Source organism: Eptatretus burgeri, chromosome 11 (assembly GCF_056783735.1).
Source record: "Eptatretus burgeri isolate ZD-2024b chromosome 11, Ebu_testis_v1, whole genome shotgun sequence".
Classification (NCBI taxonomy): Eukaryota; Metazoa; Chordata; class Myxini; order Myxiniformes; family Myxinidae; genus Eptatretus; species Eptatretus burgeri.
Window position 1 is genome coordinate 63,273,960 of NC_140971.1, and position 15,274 is coordinate 63,289,233.

The 15,274-nt window shown below is 42.4% G+C and overlaps 1 protein-coding gene and 1 long non-coding RNA gene across 6 annotated transcripts in view; one reads left to right on the forward strand and one right to left on the reverse strand.

The window, feature by feature from the left end:
• LOC147017225 (protein tyrosine phosphatase type IVA 1-like) overlaps positions 1 to 8,163 on the reverse strand; it is an 81,266-nt gene extending 73,103 nt beyond the window's left edge. The window contains exon 1 of one of the 4 annotated variants that reach the window (XM_085846681.1): positions 7,732 to 8,163. The gene's annotated coding sequence lies outside the window, so the exon portion shown is untranslated. The remainder of the gene's footprint in view (positions 1 to 7,731) is intronic. The other 3 variants (XM_085846684.1, XM_085846683.1, XM_085846678.1) reach the window with 3 other exon arrangements.
• LOC147017227 (uncharacterized) overlaps positions 7,796 to 15,274 on the forward strand; it is a 100,036-nt gene continuing 92,557 nt past the window's right edge. For both annotated transcript variants that reach the window (XR_015049405.1, XR_015049404.1), the window contains exons 1-2: positions 7,796 to 7,962; positions 14,695 to 14,781. This is a non-coding gene — a long non-coding RNA (uncharacterized LOC147017227). The remainder of the gene's footprint in view (positions 7,963 to 14,694; positions 14,782 to 15,274) is intronic.

A 15,274-nucleotide genomic window follows, 5' to 3' on the forward strand; every position in this document is an offset into this window, starting at 1 on the left:
TGTGTGTGTGTGTGTGTGTGTGTAAATAGATGATTTTTTAGAGGACACAATGCAGTGTGGAAATGACTTTGTGACTACATTCGAGCTCATTATATAGTGGGCTTGCCATTCAAGTGCAAGATTTAATGATCTATTAATAAAATGCATATTTCACTGGGATTTAATCATTAATTCATTCTGCTGGTTGCATCCTCAATAAATCTTGGATGTTCCACTGATGCAGTACTCTCATTGCAATCAGGGAAGAAAGTTGGAAATTGGCTAGAATACATGCACACAGACCTACCTTTTTGAAATGCACTGAAAGATGTTTAATACCAACCAGCAAATACTATAATATGGAACAGCCACCTGAACATCCTCCCGATTAAAAAGTATGGTACAATCATTGGTGTAAAGACCTGCCTTCAAGCCATGCAAATCAAATAGGATGGCAGTTTTTCGTCAGGTCAGAAAACATACCCAGATAAGACAACTGGAAGACGAATCTGCAACATCTGAGCTGTTTGACTAAAAACTGCTGTTCTGATGAAGGGCTATAAGGGGAATTTGCACCTGTTGACTGGAAGAGCTGGAATTGCGTTGATAGAGCATGCTGTCCCTGAGGTTACGATGTAAATCCCATTGTTACCTCCACCACCGAATGAGAAGGAGGTTATGTTTTCACCCCTTTCTGTCTGTCTGTTTGCTATCTTGCCAAAACGAAGTTTTTGCAAGATATGTTAGTCAGCTTGTATGTTTTTATTTTATTTTATTTTTTTTTGTTTGTTTGTTTGTCTGTAATCACGTATAAAAAATTCTGCAGAGCACAGTTATCATTGGAAATTTTTGTAACTTCGCATATCAGAGGCCTATAGAGGTCCCTTTCAGTGCACAAAATTTTGAAGGTCAAGGTCAAAGGTCAAGGTCACTTTGTCGCAAATCAGGGGAGTCGACGAAACCCTTATTTTTTGAGTAATTTTGATCGGATCGTCTTAAAACTTCATGGGAATATAGTTCATGGTTTGGCGCTCAGCTGATTAATTTTTGGTGGCGATTGGCCTTGACCTTCACATGTTATTTATTTATTTATTTATTTATTTATTTTTGGTCTGTAATCACATATAAATCACTCTGCAGAGCACAGTTATCATTGGAAATTTTTGTAACTTCGCATATCAGAGGCCTATAGAGGTCCCTTTCAGCACATAAAAATTTTGAAGGTCAAGGTCAAAGGTCAAGGTCACTTTGTCACAAATCAGGGGAGTCGACGAAACCCTTATTTTTTGAGTAATTTTGATCGGATCGTCTTCAAACTTCATGGGAATATAGTTCATGGTCTGGTGCTCAGCTGATTAATTTTTGGTGGTGATTGGCCTTGACCTTCATGGTTAGTGCCTAAGGTCAAACATATTTGACCCCAAGGTCAAATTTTCAAGTTTTAGGAACCATATCGTGTAGTACCTCAAATTGAACACCTCGATGAGTGCTTTCTAGATAGGTCAAGCTTGAGACATTATGACGTCATTTGGTGACGTTATGAGGCAAAAGCATATTTTTCATGGTTACTCTGTAGAACGATTCTCATCGGAATCTCTCGTAGGCAGATATTCCTCAAGGAGTCGCTCCTGGTGGATAGCAGCTCTGTTCACCTCAGTGTGACCTTAAAGAAGTCACACGTGGTCACCTTTTGGCAAGATACTGATCACCCTGCGGGTGACATTGGTTTATTTGTTTGTTTGTGTGCAGGATATCTCAAAAAGTTGTGGACGGATTTCGATGAAATTTTGTGGACAGGTTCAGTGTTTGAAAAGGACAACCTGATTAGATTTTGGTGAAGATCTGGATCCGGATCTGACTACTACAATTTTTTTCAGTGATTCTTCACCATTGAGAGATAGGCTAAAAACTATACATTGCACGATATCTCAAAAAGTTGTGGACGGATTCGGATGAAACTTGGTGAACATGTTGTGAGTGTGACAAGGAAGAAGTGTTTCAATTTCGGTGAAGATCTGAATCCGGATCAGGATCTGATAATTTTAAAGTGATTCTTCACCATTGAGAGATAGGGCTTAACCGATATGTAACACGACATCTCAAAAAGTTGTGGACAGATTCGGACGAAACTTGGTGGACAGGTTAGGTGGGTCGAAGGTACGCATTGATTTGATTTTGGTGAAGATCTGAAAACGATAATTAAATTCTTTAATTTGTAAGTGATTATTCACCATTGAGAGATCGGGCCAAAAACGATATAGATATAGTACTCGTACTCTCTCTCTCTCTCTCTCTCTCTCTCTCTCTCTCTCTCTCTCTCTCTCTCTCTCTCTCTCTCTCTCTCTCTCTCTCTCTCTCTCTCCCTCCCTCTCTCTCTCTCTCTCTCTCTCTCTCTCTCTCTCTCTCTCTCTCTCTCTCTCTCTCTCTCTCTCTCTCTCTCTCTCTCTCTCTCTCTCCCTCCCTCTCTCTCTCTCTCTGCTGGTTGCATCATTGGTTGGGATGCGGCTATGCCGCTGATGCAGTGTCCCCCTTACCAGTACACTGGTGCTCATTTTGCCGACCTCGGAAGGATGACAGACTGAGTCAACCTCCTGGTGTATTTTAATTCAGCGGCCAATGGGGCTTTAACTCAGGACCCAAGGATCCCAAGCCACCATCCGAACCACTAAGCCAACACCAGACTTTATCATACTGTATCTGTATAGCATGATATTTCAAAAATGTATTGGGCCCAATATGTTCTCGTGGATCAGGCATTACGTGGCGGAGGTATGCACTCCACCGAGTGCCTATCTATTTCCATCTGCATTTATGTTCCAAATGTTAAAGATTCAGGGTATCCTTTGAAACTAGAACAGCATTTGGTAGAGCACATACCTGCACCAGACTGAGCAGTTTACAATTTTGTATCCCACTTGTTGTTGGTTCATATGCAGTCTGTAGCTGTTGCTTGCATAATTTCTGGAAGTGCGGCTGCGCCGCCGATGCAGTGCTCCTGTTACCAGTAAGCTGATACTCATTTTGCCGAACTCAGAAGGTTAACAGGCTGAGTTAACCCACCTGGTGTTACTTAAATGGTTAAGAAGGGGCTCAAACTCAAGAGCCGAAGATCTCAAGCCAGCCACCCATCTGTTAAACCAACACCATGCCTTGTGCATCCCACTGATTGGCCGGATCTGCATCTGGACTTGAAACAAGATCTAATCGGCTTGTTCTTGTCACCTCCCAAATTCATCCACCGAGTTTTGTCATCACTCGTCCACATTAAATATTATGCTACATGTCGTTTTTGTCCCTATCTCTCAATGGGGAAGAATCACTGAAATTTTTTTTTTTTTAATTCTTGTAACGGAGGTAATGAGTGGTCCACTGACCAAGTATGGGTTAACTGTTGCAATGCGATGATACAACTTACATGGAACGTTATATTATGTTGGAATATTATGATATATATGGAATATAATACGGCAAAACCCAAGGGTTAGTGTTAGACATATCACATGCAGTTGACTTGCAGGAAGTGGAAGTGAAGGCCAGGGCATTGATAGGGTAACAGATACGATGGACCAAATTGACCCACCTGTGAACAAATCTCCTTGTGTTTCCTTGTACTAGTCAATGCCCACTCCCTCTGGGAGCGAGAGGATTTATTTTCAAAATTGACACCGTTTTTGCACCCACCAATACTCCCTCCCTCCAGCAGGTGTCATTGATTTAATCACTTGCACTATTCTGTGTGAACAGGTGAAAATCGCAAGTCATCTCCCCACACTCCTGGAGGGGGGGGGGGAGTGGGATTTATTTAGTATCCATGACCTGACCCTGCGAGCCTCAAGAAGGAATGCAGAATTAGTTTGAAGTTGGCCAAGATGTTTTCGATTTCATAAGGAACAGACATAAAGACATTGTTCTTTTATATTGTAGGATATTGCCTCAATCTGCTCTGACTTGCTCTGATCCCGTAGAGTGAAGGTCAAACCAGAAGTAACTTCAATATCTGGCTCCATCAAGCATGTATATCCGCCTGAAGCTCGCACTCATGTCCTTGGACGAGAAATTTAGGTATGAGGGAGGAAGCACTCACTGCACATAATCCGAGCAGCCCTGTACATGCTCAGAAAAGATATCTCAAGCAGAAAGAGGTTGATTATGACAAATGACACTGTACACCCATGTGAATGATGTAAGGTTGAATGCGTTGAATGATGTAAGGACTCATTTAAATTCTAAAAAATATTGAGTAAGGAGTCATCTATTTATTTTGTCTGCAAGTATGGTAGAATACCCCCCCCCCCAACTTCCCCCAAGATAATGCTCTCTACATACCCCTTCCCTCCTCCACCTCCTAATACTGCTGTAGTTTGCAACCGCCACACCTCTTTTCATACACCTACTTCTCTCACACTGTACCCTCCAACCTCCTTTGAAATCCCCTATCATATCCAGCTCTCTCTCTCCATATCTCATCTCTTCTCGAAACCCCTTTCTCCCTCCAAACACCCCAGCTCATCTTCTCAATATAGCTGCCACCCCTTGTGCTTACGACAATAAAGAGATGTATCCTTAAAGAGCGAGCAAGCTTTATTTTTGCTATAAACAAAGTATTTGTGGAATCCCAAGGAGGAGCGATTCATTGCTTACAAATGGGAAAGAAATGGGAGTGAATGTGATCGAAAGAATGAAGGATTGGGGAGGGATGGGAGAGGTGCGTGTCAATCACTCCGCATACGTAATATATAGATGCCCTTCATCCAACTCAGTTAAAATCCACCCCTGGCTCTGCGTCCTTCTGACCACTATTAATTTCAGTGACCATGTTTACCTTCGTTACTGCATTTGTACATTTCCGTAATCGGCCAAATATTACTTTAAGGCTTCTGATTATAGTTCAGTAAATTCGAAAGGTCAAATAAATTTCGTCTCATCAAGGCAATTCCAGAAGCAATCTCTTGAGATTTAATTTTCATTTATTTCCCATTCTGAGGGAAAAAAAATCAAAAAAACGTCTCGCGTTACACTATTCACTCGCTCCTCACAGGTGATAAAAAACAAACAAACAAGTGGTGCCAGGCACAACAAATCCCGCCCATTTAAGGCATAAAGTTATTTTGGGGATCAAATTTAAATTTGATTCATCCTTAACCTGAATGTTAATTATAAGGAATAGAATAAGGAATATTTTAGTCTTAGTTTGAAGTCAATTAAACCATTTTTGACGAAGTTATGACCGTAAAATGATTTTGACCTTTCAAGGCCACGTAAGGTCAAAGGTCATGGTGTCAAATGAAAGCCAATAAACAATATAAACTCAAGATATACTTGGCCACTAGTTTACAGCTAACAGTGTCCATACTATAAATAATAATTTCACTTTCACAGTTACAATATATACAGTCCATATTATAGGTATGCAATATAGTATTGAGAACGGTTTGTTATTTGTGTTTGTTAATAAACAATGAAATATTCTTTCAATTTATATTCGGTGTTATGTTTATTTGTTCAACAAGACCATTAAATAACAAATAAATGAAAACGTTCTGATCGTTTAACGATTTTGACTCTAGACTTTCATTGCCCACCTGTGGATACAATTTGACAGTGTTTAAGCCAGCCGTTTTCCGTAAAGTTGTATTTTCGTAACCATGTTTTAGTTTTAATGGAAAATTTGTAATTTTGACCGATGACCATGACCCCCAAAACTTCGGACCCTACCGATCTTCACAAATATTCATTTTCCACTTTAGGAATGGGCAGGATTATAAGTGACAAATAGAATAAGGTTCACTATAAGCTTAGTTTGAAGTAAATCAGATCATTTTGACGAAGTTATGAGCGAAAAACGATTTTGATCTTTTCGTGACCTTGACCTTTGATCCAATTGGACTCAAAAGTTAATGGGGTCATGTGCACCTGTGGATTAAATTTGATAGTGTTTGTTAAAGCCGTTTTGCTTTAAAGTTGCTAACAGACAGACAGACAAACAAGCAGTCATAGACTGGTACTTAGGAAATCGTCAACTTGACCTCTGACCTTGTCTAATAAAAGCTGTCTCAAGAGAAGGTAGCGACGCAAACCAGAAGTTTTTACGATGATTCTGTGCCAAACCATCAAAAATCGTAACGTCGACCGAAGCAAAAATCTCCATTTCTCCACGCAATTATTTAATATTATTTTATCAAAGTCACAAAACCGTAATATTCGGCCATCCACCAACAATCTTTACATAATCCGACGGCTTAGCGAGTCAGGCATGCGACGATAACCTTTATTGGGATAAAAAAATGATTTTTAAACACCATCTTTATCGAAAACACCGTCAGCGCGCACACGGAAAACCTTTATGTGATCAACGACGCCTCTGCTCGGGCGCGCTGCACCATGTGACGAGGTGTGACACGGCGAGTGAAATATTTTTTATACAATCTTAAAACGTCTACAAAACATCCGATTTTTATCAGAATTTCGATAACCGAGTTTTAAGCGTCCTAAGCGATCGCAAAAACCGAAGACAAAACTAAAATCGAAGTTAAAACGAACTCGTAACATCGACCGAAGCAAAAATACTCCATTTCTCCACATGAATTTAAGGAATTATGTTTGACCTCACTGTGACCTTGACCTTTGACCGATTTTGACCAAAATCTAATCAGCGCTAGCCATCACCCTCCTGAATCACGTGGTGTAATTTGACATTGGCAGCTTCTTCCGTTCTCGAATTATAACTTTTTTGGGATGTTTGACCTCACTGTGACCTTGACCTTTGACCGATTTTGACCAAAATCTAATCAGCGCAAGCCATCACCCTCCTCAATCACGTGGTGTAATTTGACATTGGTAGCTTCTTCCGTTCTCGAGTTATCGTGCCTACAAACAAACACACAAACAGAGGATGGAAGTCATCAATATACTTACGAAATCTTTAGATTCTTCTTAAATCTTTAGATTTCGTAAGTAACAAACCGGACGATTACAATATCCCGCTCCCTCCCTCCGGGGGACGAGATAAGAACAACACACGATTTAAGAATGGCTAACACCAAGTAAAAAACATCTTCGGAAAGAGAGAGACAGAGACAGAGACAGAGACAGAGACAGAGACAGAGACAGAGACAGAGACAGAGACAGAGACAGAGACAGAGACAGAGACAGAGAGAGAGAGAGAGAGAGAGAGAGAGAGAGAGAGAGAGAGAGAGAGAGAGAGAGAGAGAGAGAGAGAGAGAGAGAGAGAGAGAGAGAGAGAGAGAGACACTCCCCAAGTATCCCAGAAATTTATCGAAATGTCACAGAAACTTATCTCCCAGTCTCCATGGCAACGTCTCGAAATGCACTTCGTTCGCTCTGACGAGAATCCTGTGAGACCTCGATGGAGATCCCATCGTCACTCGGCGATTGCACAACGGAAGTGCTCATAATAAAACGCCTTGTATTATTCTTCTCTCAGACTGAAAAAAATATTTTCTTTCTCGACATATTTTCCTCACAGTTTCCACTCAGAAAAATGTCATCAGCGACAAACAGTAATTATTTATTTATTTGTTTGTGCACACGGCCCTCCGGACTTTTTGAGGGACTTTTCGGTGGGATTAAAAAAAAAAAAATCAAATAATACATTTCCGTCTGACGAGGGGTGGGGATGAGGGGTGTATGAATGAATTCACACTTTGAGATGCCGCAAGTTCAACATCTGTGTTCATATAATATATGATTATTTATTTATACTCACGTTGAAAGGTTTTATAGATAACTTACCGACTAATCTGAAGGCCGTGGTGATTGGTTTCCCTCACAAATGCCTTGTCCTGAGGCGACGGCACGCGGCGTGCTCTCGTGCGCGGGACACAGCCGTGACTGGACTGTCCAACTCGCGACGAGCTCAGCGAGCGTCACGGCCGCGTCAGCTGGCAGCGGTTCGCGCCCCACAGGGCGAAGCTCGGAACAAGCCTGGGCAGGCCGAGCGCGCTCTGGAGACACAGGTTTCGGGTGAGAGACGTGCCGCACAAGCTGTGTGCGTGCGTGTGGTCGGGATGGGGAGAGGTGCGGCTTGAAAAATCAGATTTGTCGTTGGAAACTCCGTTCACAAGTCGGCTTCCGGTGGTCCAAGTGGTTGTGCAAAACCACAACAGAAGGGTCGGGATGAATGAGGCGAGGCGCGATCTATTCATTCCTCTCGCTTCACCTATAAGTTTTGTAATACGGCTACACACGGTGGACCATTCCAACGACCGCATCCTGCAAATAAATAAATATCACAGCGTCTTCGAAAAGCATCCACATTGCAGACAGGACAGCCGGCTTAACATCGTCTTTGATCCTGGCAGGCTCCAGGATGCTGCGCCACCCACACTTCGATGTCCTGCCAGTCCTGTTTTTTACCAAGTACAGGCACGTACAGCACGTCAACACTTGTCACATAAATAATATTATTATAATCGGCGGAATAAATATAAATATAAATAATCGGTGGAAAAACCGGGTTCAAACTCAGGATTCAAGGATCCCAAAACACCACCCTAACCACGAAGCCAACGCCAGGCTCTCTTATCCAGTTATACGATGGGAGTTAAAGATCGACGTAGAGTTTATGTTCCAGAAAAGTAAAAGCTGTATGTGTAGGTTGCCCTTCGTACCTTTGTAAATTTGCGAATGACCTGGTCAATTTGCATGTGGTGCAGCAGCTACTTGGAGCGCACTCTGAGATAGCAAGCAGTGTAACCTGTTGTCAAGGAACCTCCAACAAGACCAGACTACTTGCGACCACATTCCATGCAAGCAGGAACTTGGAATTTCGTCAGAATGCCGGCGATAAGCTCACAAAGGACACGGTGGGATCGTTAACGCCTACCAACTAGGACAAGCACTCGGGACACCGAGCTTAACGTCCTTTCAATGGAAGGGGCGTTCATTCATGTATCGCCCTTCCTGCGAAACACCAGGGTGACGGTTTACAGTTGGATTGAGATGATAAACTCATGCCTGATAGCTCAGAGACAGTGCTCATACCTCTTGGCTATCTTGCCAGCCCACAAACCCCAAAGTACAGGAGGATTGATGAAATTTCACCCATCACTCATGGTGTTTCCCTGCTGCACGTCCACACCCGTCCCATCAATGTGGTAGTGCCATGATGCCATAGGTGGAGAGACCTTTGGGACGGCTACCCAATTATTTGAGAAAACAGGCTTTGATGTCTTCATTGTTCGAATGAATGCCACAAAGATTTTCTATCAGTGGTCAAACGAAATGGAAATCACAAGGTGAGAGTCTGCATCTCTGCCAGACTAGTCGGCACATTTGCAGTGTGAGGGTGAGAATTATCCTGAATTGATGTCACACCCAGAGACAGCATCACCTCGCTGCCCTTTGCATCCACCTTGCCTCACTTGATTGCACAACAAGTCACTGTCGTGACAAGTCATTGATGGTTTTCGCACTTTCCGGAAATTCCACTTCATCGTAATGTTATTAAACTGCCTATTTATCGGTCCTTTGCCTTCAGCTTTTCCGCCTCCGCTGAAGCTAAATCTTTTGATGACCGTGGGAACCAAGAATCTCCACTCCATGCCGGCTCATTGCGACTCTGTCGTGAAACGGTGGACTGAGGTCTCATTAAACGTCACAATCTTCATCAATAAATCATCTCCCTCCCTCTGGTAGCATACCACGAGCTCTGATTCATTGGCCACACAAGTTACTTTTTGGTCAACGTCCGTCACCCAATTTCGAATTTCAAGTGAGAATGAATGATTGTTCACACAATTCCAACACTGACGTCCGATTCTTCTGCAATTTCATCAATAGTATGAGGAGATTTTCCAAAATTTACTGTTCAACACTTTTATTGTTTGCTTGAGTGATAACAGTCGGTTGCATGGGAGTAATGCGTTCAAGATGACTCACAAATTCGCAGCCATTTTTGAACTCACCGCACCATTTAGACACCAAATGATGTGAGAGATGCATGCCAAACTTATTGTCGTGCTCAGACCTGATTAACACAAGCCACTGAACGGATAGACAAAACAGCTTTTAGCTCCCGTGGACACATCAATTAATGGCAGCTTCACACGTGCGCAGGATCACAGATAGCATAAGAGAACCTTAGCTCTTTTAAAAATGGGGTTTATACCCGAACAAATAAACAAGCAGTCATAGACTGGTACTTATGAAATCGTCAACTTGACCTCTGACCTTGTCTAACAAAAGCTGTCTCGAGAGAAGGTAGCGACGCAAACCAGAAGTTTCTACGATGATTCTGTACAAAACCATCAAAAATCGAATGTTTGACCTCATTGTGACCTTGACCTTTGACCGATTTTGACCAAAATCTAATCAGCGCGAGCCATCACCCTCCTGAATCACGTGGTGTAATTTGGCATTGGTAGCTTCTTCCGTTCTCAAGTTATAGTGCCTACAAACAAACACATAAACACACACACAAACAAACACACAAACAACCAAACGCACAAACAGAGGACGGAAGTCATCAATATACTTACGAAATCTTTAGATTTTGTAAGTAATAAACAGGGCATGGTGATCACGAAAGTGGGGACAACGGTGGGTTGGGGGTGGGCGGGAGGGTGAAGAAAGAGGAAACACGTAAACAATGATTAAATAATTATATACAAGATAAATATAATAATCTAAGGCGTCACACACCGGATTCAAGTACAGACAGGGATGGGGGACGAGAACCGGGTAAGGCCTTAGCTGCTGGTGAATGAGGAGGCAGCAGGTCTACGGGCAGGAGAGATGGACAGGCGCCGAAACACATGTGCAGGAACCATGGGCAATGAACAGGGGATCAGGAATGACGAAGCAAGAACAAGGCAAAGGCAGGAACATAAGAAGGATGACAAGCAGGCAAAACGGACAGAGCAACCATTCTTTTTTCCACATGATCTCCTTCTCCCTCTTTCCTTGGCACAAACTCTCGCGAGACGAACTCTCCTCCTTCATGCCGAACCCAACTCTCCTCTTCACCAAACCAAACTCCCCTCCTTCGCAGCAAACCTAACTCTCCTCCTTCATGTTGAACCCAACTCTCCGCCTTCGTGCTGAACAAGCTCTCACAAGACCTGCAGAGCCCGGAGAACAACCAAACTCCCATTGGGAAGCGTTGAAACTCCTCTCCTGAGGGGGTGACAAAACTCCATCCTTCTTCTTTGCCGAGGCCCTACTTTCTAACCTGTGTTCCACACCACAAATCAGCACCTCACCTGGGCCATTGCAATATGAGTCATTCACCTGAAACCCTAACTAATTATTACCATGCACCATCCTCCGTATTGTGCTCATTTAAAGGCCCGGTCACACCTTGACGTTTTAGCCAGCGATGGCAACGTATTAAAATGTATGTAAAACGCTGGCTGACGTTGAACTTTTGATGTTTTTTTTTAAGTTTCGGACGTATTCATAACGAGTTGGTCGTATACATAACATATTAGTAATGGACACAGAACGTTTCGTTGTGTTATAGATAACTTATACCAACGAATGCTGAACCTGTTGTCATCCTACACAACCGATGCCCAACGATAGTCTAACTTCGGCATAGCGCGTTGCACGCATCGCCGACGATGTCGTGACGTAGCCTATTAAAAGGCTGACGCACAACGATTCGAATCATAACTGCCGTAGAAATGGAAGTGTCAACATCGCGGTCACACCTTGGCGATCTTGCCAGCGTATGTCGACCTAAGAAAAATGTGTCTAAAACGTTGGGGCACGTCAAATACGGTATGAGTAAGTTTGGTATACGTGAGTACAACGCTAAAGTACGCAATCATACGTCGTCGTAGTAAGTAGAGTACGTAAAGAAATTTTAAACATGTTCAAAATTTTACGACGTACTCGGCGTATGACACACGTTCCGCATGCGATGGGGATAAGTTTTACACACGATATGTGGACGCTTACACACGTCCACAAAGGCTACTTATAAGCTACTCATAAGTCGAAACACGTCGCGGTAATGTCTTTTTTACGCGAAACTTATTTCTAACTTATGTTTGACGTGCTTTGAAACAATTCTTTACGTAGTCCCAACACACATCGACGTATGTAGACGTATTTCAATGACGTCTTCCGGTCGACAAAAAAAAATAAATGAACGTGTTTCTAGCTTACAACTGCCATATAAAGACGTGTTCCCAGCAGTTTTGGGAATTGGTATATAAAAATGCTGCTCATAAAAGGGAACCCAACAGTGTTTTCGAGTCCTTTTTGAGTCGATGTCCATGTCAGCAGTAACAGTATCAGTATCAGTATTAGTATTAGTATTAGTAGTAGTTTGTTCATGTTGGCAGTTGTAGGTGAGTGTGAGGGGGAGGGTGTGGGTTATGATGGATCCTCCTTGCATCCGCGTGTCCACGGGTAGGTTCATAGGCTGCCACTCAACGATTTAAATGGCTGCATCTCCACTATTGAAAGTAGACGCTTGCGCTCAATAATTGGATTTTTTTTACACTCAACGACTTTTAAACGGTACCACTCAGCCATTTTCATTGTTTACAATGAACGATTTAAATTGCTGTCACTCGCCTTTGTTTTTTGACGCTGGGGTTTGGAAATTTTAATAGTTTCTATTGAACGTGCTAAATCGCTCAAACCCCACTATTGAAAGTAGACGCTTGCGCTCAACAATTGGATTTTTTTTTTACACTCAACGACTTTTAAACGGAGCCACTCAGCTATTTTCATTGTTTACAATGAACGATTTAAATTGCTGTCACTCGCCTTTGTTTTTTGACGCTGGGGTTTGGAAATTTTAATAGTTTCTATTGAACGTGCTAAATCGCTCAAACCCCACTATTGAAAGTAGACGCTTGCACTCAACAATTTGATTTTTTTTACACTCAACGACTTTTAAACGGTACCACTCAGCTATTTTCATTGTTTACAATGAACGATTTAAATTGCTGTCACTCGCCTTTGTTTTTTGACGCTGGCGCTTGGAAATTTTAATCGTTTCTATTGAACATGTTAAATCGCTCAAACCCCACTATTGAAAGTAGACGCTTGCGCTCAACAATTGGATTTTTTTTTTACACTCAACGACTTTTAAACGGTACCACTCAACTATTTTCATTGTTTACAATGAACGATTTAAATTTCTGTCACTCGCCTTTGTTTTTTGACACTGAGGTTTTGAAATTTGAAGCGTTTCTTCTGAACGTGTTAAAACGCTCAAACTCGACTATTTTAAATAGACGCTGCCGATGGACAATTGGAATCATAGCCAAGCTAGACATCGAAGTGTGAACATCCTCGTCATGCCGAAGAAAAGTTTGAAGAATGCTGCAAATAAGTGTCCTGGCCATGGCCGTGGACGCTGACGCAAGGACGATCCATTGTACCGACGTCTTTCAGCCTATGAGTAACTTAAAAGTAACATCTGTCGATGTGTGGCAACGATCGCGTTACGTGCCAACAACATGTTAATCATAGGTTAGAAATAAGTTTCGGGTACGCTAAACATTACCTCGGGGTGTCTCAACTTATGATTAACTTACAAGTAGCATGTGTTGACGTCTGTCAACGATCGCAGACCGTGCATACAACTTGTGGCCAGCGTAGCGGAACGTGTGAGTCATACGCTGGCATACGTCGTGAAATTTCAAGCATGAAAAAATTTGAGGACAACCGAAAAGTACAACGTTTAAAGCCAACGTACAACGACGTGTGGCAGTGTTTTTCAGCGTGCTCTCAATGTTATCAAAACTTACCCATAACGTATTCAACGTGTGCCAGCGTTTTAGAAAAAAAAATCAAAAATCGGCATACGTTGGCTAAAACGTCAAGGTGTGACCGGGCCTTAAACGAGTCAATACTGAAGCTACTTTCCCTACTTAACAATTTGACTCCTGAGCTCCTTGTACTTTTGGCTCTCCCACCCTGGGCTTCCTGGAGAAAAATCTGGCTGCTCGGGTATATGGAGGCTTGAATAGAGCGGCCAGTAAACCAGCCGCTCGTGACTGGTAAACAGGCTACTCGGGTGTACGGAGGTTTGAATAGCGGCTGGTAAAACGGCCGCCAGGGTTCAAAGGGTTAATTACATCGAGATTGATTAACTACTTGTAAATGGACCATACCACTCTACACATTTCTATCTGTTCTAATATTAACGTAACATTACGTTGACCTTCTTCTCTAAATTTCAATTGGTTCGATGTTCTTCTTGACAAGGAACCTGATGATAACCTCTGTTCCACAGCACACATGATAATGTTGGCTGTAATCTTGGTTTTACACAGAATGCTGTGACCAGTTTTGATATCATGTGTATTACTTTCTCAGGTAGACAATACAATGACAGAAAGAATTACCATTCAACGTATTACCTCCACCACCGAAAATTGGCAGAGGTCAGGGGCAAATCCAGGAATTGGGTAGGGGGTTTCCAAATAACAGAAAATTATAAATTTTCCAAATAATTTCCAAATAAATTACTATGAGCTGTTAGTGGTTTATTGTTTATTAGGTACTGTATTGATACAGTTTTTCTGAGGCTTCTGGCCTTTTTTTGTGGCACACTTTCGTGGGAGGAGTTCTGGGTGACCAGGGAGCCCCTGGGTTTGCAACTGTAATGGTAAATATTTTTTGTTGGGAGGGGGGGGGGGGTTCCGGGCAACCAGGAAACCCCCCTGGGTTTGCCACTGGAGGTGATGTTTTCACCACTGTCTGCTTGTCGTTCTGTCTGTCTGCGAGCAGGATATCACAAAATCCGTTGTGGACGGATTCGGATGAAACTTGGTGGACAGGTTGGGTGTGTGAAAAAGGTGAACAGATTCACTTTTGGTAAGGATCCAGATACGATTAATTTTTTTTACTTCGAAGTGATTCTTCACCATTGAGAGACGAGGCCAAAAATGATATACAGTACTATATAGTACCATACCTCAAAAAATTCCTGACGGATTATGCAAAACTTGGTGGATGAGTTGGGTTGGTGACAAGAACAAGCTCATTCGATTTTGGTTCAGGTCTGGATGAAGATCCGGCCTATTAGTGGAATACAAAATCTAAACTGTTTAGCTGGGCAGAGGTACGCGCTCTAATGAGTGCCATTCTAGTTACCCTCGCTGAAGGAGAGGGTGTTGCATTTGGGTCCGTTTGTTTGTTTGTATATTTGTCCGTCTGTTTGTCCACACAGAACTTTAGTGTTTTTCTCCGCAACCGCTTGTCTGATTGAGACGAAGTTTTCACCATAGGACCGACTACTCATGTAGAATGTGTTATTGATAATTATGACGTCATAGGTCACGTGGTATGGCAGCCATGTTGGGAAAAT